This window comes from Equus quagga, chromosome 6, assembly GCF_021613505.1.
Source record: "Equus quagga isolate Etosha38 chromosome 6, UCLA_HA_Equagga_1.0, whole genome shotgun sequence".
NCBI lineage: Eukaryota > Metazoa > Chordata > Mammalia > Perissodactyla > Equidae > Equus > Equus quagga.
The window spans coordinates 133,209,987-133,221,810 of NC_060272.1; positions in this window are offsets into that span (position 1 = coordinate 133,209,987).

Below are 11,824 nucleotides of genomic sequence, written 5' to 3' on the forward strand. Positions count from 1 at the left end.
GTCCTGCTCTGCTCCAGTGTCCCCTGTCTCAAGCAAATGCTCGAGCAGCCATCTCTGTGAGCCAGATGGATACCTGTGGCTTCTCCTCTTTACCACTGCCTATTTGAGCATCTCCACGTGGAGTCTACCCTCGAGCTGTTGAAGTTCACTGTTTGGGTCTGTTTACTCATCTTTTCCTCTGTGGCCACCAACCTAGTCCCAGGTCATCATCACCCACCTGGTCTACTGCACTGGTCCATCCATATACATCTGGCTCTAGTCCAATTTGTCCTCCCATGACAGCCAGACTATTCTTTTCAAAAGGAAAATTTGATCATGCTATTCCTCCATCTCCATTGCCTGAAATACCTTCAATTGCTTTTAGAATGGAAGAAAACAAAGTTCTTTAATATCGTCTACAAGGCTCTTCATAGTCTGACCTCTAGATACCTCTCCATCATCCTTGCAAGCCCTGTGTCCATTCATGCTCTCTGTCCCCTCTCTATTGGCCTTATTTTGTCTCTCATAGAAGCTGCTCCCTCCTGCCATGGAGCCTTTGAGAAGAAGTCCAGATTGGGACGTGTGGCACCAGGGGTGTCTGGGAGACGTTCAGGAGTAAATGTTGAGCAGATGCATGAATGCACACATCCCAAAGGGCGGAGGCCGTGTCTGGGTGTTTGTCATTTTGTCCCCTAATGCACAGCATTGCCCTTGACCATTTGTAGGCTCTCAACTAACTCTTGCTGGAAGCATGAGTGGTGGAGTGGGAGCCCCTATAGACACAGGACACAGCCTGGCCATGCTAGAGGGAGGGGCTGAGGTCCCCTGCCCCCGTCTTCCTGCTCTGAAGGCCAAGGAAGGCTTCTGCTAACACCTCTCACAGCATCTACACAAATGGAGGACCAAATAGGCCTGTCCCTGTCCTCGTGGGTCCATTCTGAGTGCAGGTTGCCCTTCCCAGGGCTAGGATAGGTTATGGTACAGGGCACACCGTGCTCACACCCAGGGTCGCGGGCAGGCATCAGGCTCTCCATGAACGTTCTACACTTTGTGGGGAATAAGCAGTTTCATTGTTGGTTATCACTTCGGCTGTGGAACTCCAGGCTGACTGCAATCTGCACGGGGAAGGCTTCTCCAGCCACTGCAGGCTGAGGAGGAGAAGGAAGGCGTTGAGACGGGTGAGGCTGCGAGGAGGCTGCTGGAGTTCCTTGTTGGCTCCGATCTGCTGTTTGACCTCAGCTAAGTCACTTTCCTTCTCTGGGCTTCCATTTCCCTTTCTGAACAAACAAGTGCTCACTGTTTCTCTAAACTTCCAAATTCTATGAGGCGTAGAAACCGAGGAATGTTTAAAAAGGCATGAGAGATCTCGAGACAGAAAGATTGATCAGAGGAAATGTACCACAACAACAAAAGTGTCCCTACGGGACGAGCACATTCTTGCCAACACACCCAGAATAACAGAAGCTGGCACAACAAGGGAGTCACAAGTTGATGGCGAGTGACTGAGGTTTTTCGCCATCTGTGATGGTTTTTAACAACAAGTGGGTGTTCCATTGTCGTGCCCCTGTGGGGTTGACAGGCAGGAGGAAAAGAAAGACACTGGGGAGTTGTGTGAGAAAAATGTAGAACCGTCCTCAGGTGACACATCACATCTCCGTTCTCTCAATGGCCCCTCCGTGTCGGATGATCTAAGCAGGGCCCACGGGGTCTTGGGCAGTGGAGGGAGGAGAAGGGAAAGGAGCCAGTGCTGAGGTCAGCGACCAGCACTTTCTGTATCTGGCTCGTGTGACCATTTCTCTCTCCCCACGTGGAGCCCTCCCAGAGCTCCTGCACATGAGAAACCCCTAGACAGAGTTGATTTCACCAGCTAATTAAAGGCAAAGAGAGCAACATGTGTAACCAATGATGCCACACGCACAAGGCCCCATCCGTGAAGGCGCCTGCACACGCCTGGGTGAAACTTAGGTCTCATCTTGCCTGTCACCTCCGGTCAATAGGCAGTGGCTGTCCAGGATGCTATGCTGAGGATTACAAGGCCCTGGTGGACATCAGAGAGTTCAGGGAGCGAGTCCATCCTTGGGTGAGGCAGGGCGGCAGGTGGGCCTGAGCTTGTGCTTGCTGTTCCTGGTTTAGAGCCACATAAGGGACATTCTGGCATGACAGCGCATCCTGCCCACTCCCCAACGTCCTCTCTGCCTTGAATCTGTGCTAGTATACATTCCTTACCTTTCCATGCCCACCCCATTTGAGGGCAGGCTCACCAAGAAGGTTGACTTTGAAATGTGCCTCCCACTGGGATCAATAAATATTATGCATTATGTCTTCAATTATTTATAGTAGAGTGGATGATTGTGTGGAGCAATGATGACAAAGCTACTTAGCGACGCCCTTAAGACACGTCTGCTCAGAGAGGACACAGCTGACCCACTTATTCCCAATTGGTTGGCCAATGTGATTCCATGAACCAAGACAAAGGTGGGGCAGGATGGTGACAGTAAGGAGCAGCCAAGGCTGGCCTTGCGCCCAGAGACACAAGCAGCTCTTCCAGGACAGCCAGTGAGGCCAGCCCCCACATCATCACAGGGCCAATAACGCTGCTCTCTCACCCACCTCTTCTTTCCAAAACAGAAGGCTGGACCTGGGGCTCTCCATTTCCTGCAGGACAGATCAAGCTGCCACAGTCTGCTGCGCTCTGACTTCTTTTGTTCTGAGCTCTAACCGCCTTTGTGTGCACTGCGTCAAGACCAAGCTGTTTGAAATGACACTTTCCCTTAGCCTGCCTGTGCCCTTGATGCACACCACCATGTCTTTGCACAGAATTCCTCTTCTGCTGTCCTTGATGACCATTCCATCACTTCCCGCCTGAGAGACGCCGATCTTCCTCTGTCCCTGTTTGTGTCTCACCGTTTGGGCCTCACTCAATCTTTTCATCCCGTTCCCCCATGATGGCAGGGTTTATGGGTTTTCCCTCTCTTTATGCCCAGGGTGCCTGACACCCAGTAGGTACCCGACGGGGGAGTCATTGGACGAGATACTAACACATAAATAAATCAGTCTTTTCAGCTGCAAAAAAGAAGAGCCTTGAGAAATTAGGTCACGCTCTGTTATCAGCTTCCTGGGAGGCTTCTCCCCTGGGGTGCACACACTCCGGGAGGGCGCAGCTCTAGGATGACAAACAGATCCTTATGGTACTTTCTGGGTGACAGCACAGTGCTAGATTCTGAAAATATAATGGTGATGAAAACAGGCCTGGGTGGGCGATCATGGCGATTACCATCTAGGGAAAGAGACTAGCCTTCTTAGCAAACCCTAGATGGAGGAGGAGAGAAAGTGCCAGAGGAGAGGCTGTGATGGTGCATCCTGGAGAACAGGCCATGAGAAGGAGAGAAGAAGCTGAATTAGAGCAGCATTTACTAGGATGAAGGATTGGCCAAGAGGGTGAAGGAAAAGGAGCTAACAAGGAAGGCGTCTGAGGTGTGTATAGTTTGTAAATCAATGTGACTCAAGCCAAGAAGCTCAGAAAGATCTGCCAGTAACCGAAACCTCAACTTAAAATGATGTTGACAGTAAAAGTGTCTGTTACCTCACATCACAAGGAGCACTATAGGGTTGGTTAATCTCATCATGACATAGATACCTCATCTTCCCATATTTCTGCTCTGCGCTCTCAATATTTTGACTCGGTTTCCAGGATATGAAGGAGACAGGATGGCCAGAGTGGTCCAGGCTTCAGATCTCATGTCAACAGCCAAAAAAGAAGAGGTCAGCTCTTCCTGGCATCTCTTACTAAGTGTATGAAAAACAGCTCCCAAAGCCACCCAGAAGAGCATGTCCACCTCTCAGGGGATAAAATCGGATCCCACACAAAGAGATGGAAATTTCATGACTGGCTTGGATGAACTGAGTTTCATTGCCAAGTCACATGATGGGGTGGACCAAGTTGGATCCCTAGCAAAAAAGAAGAATGAGGAAATTGGGGGAACAACTAAGAGTATGCTCCACCTAAGGAGAATATGCAGAGTGAGAAGAACAGGACTTGGGGATTGCCCATGCTTGATTGTTGGACCTGGAGGATGAGCCTGCACGGGGATGAAGGGGCAGCCAAGGAGCAGGAAGACACTAGGAACAGGTGTTACTGGAGCTGAGGGTAGACCAGGTGTCCTGAAATAGGCTGTGCTCATTTGTGCAGAATGCTGCTGAAAGACCAGGCAATAGCAAGGAGCTCGTCACTTACCTGAGCAGGAGATGTTCCAAAGGACTAGGAAGAAAGGCTGAGAAGTGATTGGGAGGTGGAAAGTGGAGATACAAGGTACAGACTACTCTTGTGAGAAATTCCTGTAAATGCTAAGTGAGAGGCAGGCAATAGCTGTCAAGTGTTATAGTTTTGCTCATGTTTTGTTTTGTAAGAGAAACTTGAGCCTGTTTCACATTTTACTGCAAGAATCCAGCTGAGAGGGTGAAAAGAGAAGGGATCTAAAGTCCTCGGTATTCGGGGGACGAGGCTGTGGTCACCTCTAGATAGGAGCAGGGCAGCTCTTCGTTGGACCACGAGTGCAGGAGGGCAGGTTGTGTGAAGATGTAGGTAGCAATGTGTGCTGGATGTTTAGAGGACGAAGGGTTTACTGTCTTGTAGCTTCTATTGTTCTCAGCAAAGGGGAGTATGAGGTCACCAGCTGAGACTGAACGCTGTTGGGCTCTTTGTTGGGGCTCCCAATGAATGCCATCCACATTTCCCACCATAAGTTGTGAGCCATCTGAGAAATAAGTCAGAGGAATCAGCATTTTGAGGCCAAAACATCACATGTGTTACTCATAAATCTAACTTGGAGAATGGATGTGTATCTGCAGTCAAGAGGGCTCGCTGATTCTCAATCCAAGAAGTAGTTGACTTGCGGAGGCAGTGCAGGGCTGGCGGGGGGGAGCCCACCCCAAGACAGTTGACTCAAACAAGATGACCAACAGCCATCAAAATGGACAGGAAGCCCTTAATAAATGGCAGAAACAGGAAAAATTTGACCTGAAAAAGCTCTGAAATGATTCAAGATACATTAATCAAATTAACTTCAAGACCACTCTGTACCCAAGACAGAGCATTCATTCCTTGATCCATTTCCCTTACACCAATCATGTCCACCTCCATCCTTTAACATAGTTCACCAAGCATCCTCGATGAGGTTAAAGGGAAAATTAAAATGCCTCCAAACAATTTGTAAAATTCTAGAAATGTCCCAAATTTAAGAAACTTTCCCCCATTTTCGAGTCCCAGGGAGAAATTAGATCTTTTGGTAACTTTGAATTCAAAGACTGAAGGAAGTAAAGAGCAAAATGAAATTATCTTGCCCTTGTAAGTTAAAAGTCCAGAAAAATGAAAGCACTCCGCAGCTCTCATTCTGCTCAGCATCAGCACCGTGGCTTCTGGATGTCTGGATGGCATTCCTGTTTGTGCAACATGTGCTGTCTTTCAGGAATTAATGTGGAACCTTGAAGATCTCAGAATTTGCATTTCCCCAGTGACACACCTGTGATATGGCTCCCGTGTTAAAGAGACCAAGAGCTTATGGGACACATGTAACACATGTGACAAGGACCTGACCTCACATCCACCAGATTTAGTAAGCCAGTCAATTACCAGCCCCCAGAGCAGTAACCTGGGCAAAATTTTGTCCCAGAAACCTGCATTTAGTTTGTCAGAAAACGTAATTGAGACGTGGTATGACCTGAAGAAGCGGGTCACACAGGTGAAGCTTGGTTCTCACGTCACCGGGAAGACAGCCAATTGATGCCATCTGTCCAGAATGCCCACATTATGAGCTTGGATTCAATTGGGAGAAACCTCACAGCAAATAGTTAATTTTGGCACAGTGCATTTACCAGATGTGGAAAAAAAAATTCACCTGTGTGAATGTGGTGGCCAGCCTCTGGATGGCCCCTAATGACCCTTCCCTCCTTCGTACTCACGTATGTAGTTCCCTCCCAGGATGAATCAGGGCTCACCTGTGTGACCAATGGAATACTGCATAAGTGGCTGTGTGTGAGTGACTTCTGAGTCTAGGTCATAAAGGACATTACAACTTCTGCCCTGACCTCTTGTCTCAGTTGCTCTAGGGAAAGCCAGCTGTCATACCTATTAAAATGGCTAAAATCCCAAAAACTGAAAATATGATATGCTGGTGAGGTTGCTGAGCAACAGGGGCTTTCACTCATTGCTGGCAGAAGGTAAACACAGAAATACAGTATTGCTAGGCAGGATTTATTTTTATTGAGATGCAATTTACATGGAATAAGACACACAAAACTTAAGAGTACAATTCCATGAATTTTGACGCTTGTATACACCCACGTAACTACCACCCAGATCAAGCTGTAGGACATTTCCTCTCCCCAGAAGGTTTTCCATGCCTCTCCCCAGTCAACACTCACCCCACGCCCCGCCAGCAGTAGCCATCACTCTGAATGCTCTCTCTGTAGATTAGTTTGTCTGTTCTCAACCTTCACAGAAGGTTATAGAATCATACTATCTGTGCTTTTTGTGTTTGGCCTCTTTTGCTTGAGGTATTCATTGAGATTCACTCATGCTGCTGTTGTGTGTATCAGCAGTTTATTCTGTTTTTCTTCTCACTTTTGTTATATTCCATTTAGTGAATGGGTTTATCCATTCTTCTGTTGATGGATATTTGAGTTGTTTTCAGTTCTTAGTTACAATGAATAAAGCTTCTGTGGAAATTGTCGAACAAGTTTTTGTGAACGTATACACTCTTTTCCCTTGCGTATACACCTGGGGGTCACCTGCTGGCTGACAGGATACACAGGTGTTTAATTTTATTGGAGACTTGCCAAAGAGTTCCCAAAGAAGAGCTAGTATTTCCATGCCCCGTGTGTGAGATCCAGTCGTCGTACATCCTCACCCACACTTGGTGCTGTCGCCTCTTTTGTTTCAGCCGTGCTGGCAGCACGTGCTGGCAAGCATCACGGTGTCCTTTGTCTTTCCCTGACAAATGGCGGTGCTGAGCACCTGCTCATGTGTTTGTTGTCCATTTGGATAGCCTCCTCGCTGAATGATGAAGTCTAAGTCTTAGCTGTTTTATGATTGGATTTTTGTCTTTTGTTTTTCAAAATGTGAAAGTTCCTTGTCTGTTCTGGGATGATCTGTTGTCGAATACATGGAGGGTAGGATCAAGATGTCCTTTGACATTGTTGATCACCAGTCTACAGTGCTATCAATCTGCTCCCTTGTGTGGTTTGCTCCACTGCCTTCATTTCTTGGCTGCACAACTAGAGAAAGTCAATATTTGGGTTCATCCAGGATTGAGGTTCTGCCCATCAGGTTTGATAAAATGGCAGCGGGTCAAGGGAACTCAGGGTATTGGCAAATGTGTTGCTAAAAAGAGAAACCATGGACTCTGAGCTGGATGCAGAGGGAAGTGAAAAAAAGAGAGTTAAGTGAAGAGAAGATGGTGGACTCAGTGCACTGACGTCCCAGGGGCTCCAAGATGGCCCTGGTGGGAAGAGCTGGACATGCAAACAGAATGTGGGAGAGTGCGGTCAGGAGGGAACAATCGAGGCAGCAACTGTGGGGACAGGGAGCAGAAATGACTATAGCATCAAAGCTATGGCCTCAGCAGTAGGCAGTCTCTCAGTTTGACGGGACAGCTTGAGGTGGAAGACGACAGCAACAAAGAGAGGAAGGGGAGGTTAAGTGAATGGTGTGAATCTGCAATGAGACTGGAGGAATGATGACCTAGGAGCAGCGCTGAGAGCAAGGAGCCCACTGGCCTTCCCCATCCCTGAGAATAGTCAGCCTCCACTGAGAGGCTGAGGGAGGAGCTGCATCCTAGGGGAGCCTGGTTTCAGAGGAGAGAAGCTGAGCTGTGCCCCAGAGGACAAAATGGAAGGATTTGTGAGATGGGGGATGGAAGAGGCCAAGGCAAGCAGATCACACAGTTGCTGGCACAGATGCGCAGGGGGCGGGCGTCCTGGAGGTCGTGCTGGCCCAGCACGGATGGGCGAGCATCTCTGCGCGCTTCCTGAGAACACACATGGCGGGTAAACAGTCCCCGCTTTGGCAGGTCAAGTACGGCCTCTGCGTGTGCTCGTCCCCCTTAAAATGAGATTCCTTCTCCAAGATTCTGAGTCTCTGCTCCTCAGGGAAGTCTCAAACCGTTCCGTGTTAGCCTGTTTTCCTTCTGAAGACACTATTTTTACGTAGCAGTTAGATGAAGTCATGACCGTTTCTGGCTGGAACCCTTCCCTTCCTGGTTTCACGGAAAACCTCTCTGCCTTAGGGGGTTAGAAAAGGAGGAGACTTGGCCCAGAAATCCGTGGTTTCAGGAAGACTGTGACCTCTCTGGCCTGTTTGAACTCAGCAACAACCCTGTGTGAACTTCTTTCTACAGGCGTGAATCGGTGACCCTGGATCCTGCATGGGCAAGGGCTTCTCCACCAGTGTCCCGGGGACCCTGGGGGAAGGAAGCAGGCGTGGGGCTCCCGTCCCTAGCTTAGACCAGGTCACCTCCAGCCTGGGCCTCAGCTGAGCATGGCCCCCACCCACAGGCTTAGCCTCTGTTGTGTCCACAGACCCCTAGTGGCACAGTTCTCCCGTCTACACCCTCAAAGAACCCAAAGTGGGCATTTCCAGGGAACCCCCAGTGTTGTCCTTCTGAAAAACATTTTTACTGAAGTCGTGTGTGTGTGTGTGTGTGTATGGAAAAGCATGACTTTATGAATTTTCACAAACTGAACACATGCGTGATGCCGGCACGGGATAAAGAAATGACCTTCACAGCGCCAGCCCGTGCCCCTTCCGGGCACCAGGCCAGAATCAGGGTCCTTGGGATTCCGAGCAGCCCGGACTGGCCTTGCCCGTTCCGTACTTTGTATAAACAGAATCACATTGCATGTGCTCTTGCATATCCAGCTTCCAAGAATTACCTTTTATCACAGTCTGTGTCATTCCCTTCTTCAAGCAACCCGCATCTCAGTTCCGGGGGCCATCATATGTGCAGTCTGCTATCCTGTGCTCAGGCCCTGTAGGCACCACCCGCATCCCCAGCGGGGTGGTCTGTGCCCCTCGAGGTAGGCCTGTGGGTGAGCCTATTGCTCGCTCACAGAAAGATCAGGGCAGACTTTGTAGACAAAACTCCTCCCGTGCTCCTGGGTCATCAGTCACTCTAATTGTCCCCTGGGCCCTCAGCTGCAGCCTCACAGTCTGTCAGTGACCCGTCCTCACGGCCTCTGTGCTGCCCTCCCCTTCCTCCCCAAGACAACCCTCACCCTCGGTGCCCGGCCACGTGGGACTCCTCGGCCCTCACCTCAGGCCTCGCCATTTCCTCAGCCCAGCAAAGACCCCCTCCCTCTATTCCCTGGGCTCACAGTCCACACGTCTCCTCCTGGGACACTCTCTGCCCCACCCGGCCTCTGCATTCCTAGGGGTCCAGTCCTACACTCCTCACGTGGTGTCACACCTGCTTGTCTCACCCCGACTAGCTGCCCCATAGACCTCACACTCTATGAGGGACGGGACTAAGTTTCTATGGCTTGTTGCCTTTTCCTCCAAGAAAATTCCTGATATATATTCGACCAGCAAGAAACATTAATTGAATAAATGAATGAATGACTGAGTGAACTGTCAACAACCCATTGTAATAGGTCAGTGCCAATCTATGCCCAGCTCCCCAGAGTACCCAGCCAGACCTGACTCCACGAACCCTCTAGAAGACTCCATAATATGCACCTAATTCTACCAAGAGTTATTAGAGCGAAGTCAGGGCCCTAGTAACAGGAAAAGAAGCTGTCCAGGGATAGCTGCTCATTCACGAGAGGCAGAGGAGAAGCTGTAGGTGTGGAGACAAATAGCGGAATGTGAGTTTCATGACTTCCAAGGATGAACAGCGCCCAGGGTTCCTGAGCACCCCTCCTGGGCAATCGCGCCACAGACACAGGCAGAAAGGGGACCAGCAGGATGACTGCCAGGGACAGGAAGTGGCTGCAAAAATGGCTTCCAGGGGACCAACTGCACCTGTGCTGTGCAGCGAGGAGGGCATGAGCCCCAGAGAGGCTCCAGGGGAGGAAGGGAAAGACGGCAGGTGTTTCTGCGGCTGCACATGTGCGACCAACCAACCGTGGCTGCCTGGCCCTGCCCTTTTCCTAGGACTCATCTCCTTTCTCCAATTTTCTCCATTCTAGGAAGCAGCACTTGCACCCAGAGGTGGTGGCACCCAAGCATATACTTCCACCCACCTTTTTTCTCCCCAAGGTAAGATAAAAGCAGCTACTATTGGGGCTGGCCCCGTGGCCGAGTGGTTAAGTTCGTGCGCTCCGCTGCAGGCGGCCCAGTGTTTCGTTAGTTCGAATCCTGGGCGCGGACATGGCACTGCTCATCAAAGCACGCTGAGGCAGCATCCCACATGCCACAACTGGAAGAACCCACAACGAAGAATGCACAACTATGTACCGGGGGGCTTTGGGGAGAAAAAGAAATAAATAAAATCTTTTAAAAAAAAAGCAGCTACTATTTACTATTTCAGCAAATGAGTTAACATTCTCACGAGTCAAGTAAATGTTGCAAATCCGTGACCGAATTCAGAGGTCCTGTGCCTTGGAGGGGACATCACAGAAATCACAGACATGCTTCAGAAAATCGAGGGAAGGCTGAGCAGGGACTTACATGCTAACCTGCCCTCCTCCCTCGGCTCCCTCCGCTCAGGCTGGCCTGCTGGCAGTGGAGGCCTGGAGTAAATGAATCAACTGCTTTTGTAGACAACAATCTCGGAGCCTTTGCTTGTCGTCAAAGCTCACCGTTGACCTCACCAGTATAACAAGTCGCCTTGAGGCTGAAGGCGGGAGTTTCCAGCAGACCCCTCTTCTTCTCTCCCCAGACTGTCTTCAGTAAACACCAAGGCCCCGGCCCCCTGCCCAGCCTCACACACAAATACTCACAGTGTCCTGGGGACTCTTGCCCACGAGGGAATGAGGCTGGGACTCATTCCAGCTGGTGGGGCCGGTGCCACTGGGGAGCTGGTTTTCTTTGGGATTTACATTTGGACAACACAGTTCCCAGAACCTTGAGTGTGGTCTGGTGACCCTTAGTGTGCCGGTCACTTTAATGTTGATCTCTCCAGAGGCATCTACACAGCTCAGTCGCTCTCCACTGGTGGAGACCCACAGGAGGAGAGCATCCATCATTTTCGCCTTGTTCTCTTGAGCAGTGACCCAATGGGACATTCAGGAACAACAGGCTGTTTGGTGCAGGGGCCAGGGTCAACCGTGGGGAGGCTACAATGCTAATTTACACTGTGCAATGCTCTGTGCAGTGCTCACTGTGCAACGGTCCGTAAGGGAGGGTAGGTGCCAGCCCAGGTCCCTTCACTCCACTGCTCTACGCTCAGCTTGATCAAGCTGAAGACTTGTGTCCCAGACTCCCCTTCCTTGTATGGTTTGGGGGTTGATCTGGCCAAAAGTGGACCCCGGCCTGAGGTCTGGGAAGCTGAGGGCAGAATGCATGTATGGTAGACAGATGCAGACGGCCCTTGCTCTCCTTCAGCCTGCCCAGGAGCCCAGACCAACTCCGTGCATCTTCTGCCCAGGAGTGGTAGCTGCAGAGGCAGCTGAGGCCACAGCCTCCCCCACTGGGTCCTTCGTAGACATGTGAGAGTTCCCCCTGAGCTCGCATGTGGGCACCCGGGACAGCAGCTTGAGAGGTGACTCCAGATTTTCTACCTTCCCCACTTCTTCCCCAGTGTGAGCTCCATGTGCCATGAGCACCCTTCACGCATGGTTCCTTCTTCCCCAGTGTGAGCTCCATGTGCCATGAGCACCCTTCGCGCATGGTTCCTTCTTCCCCAGTGTG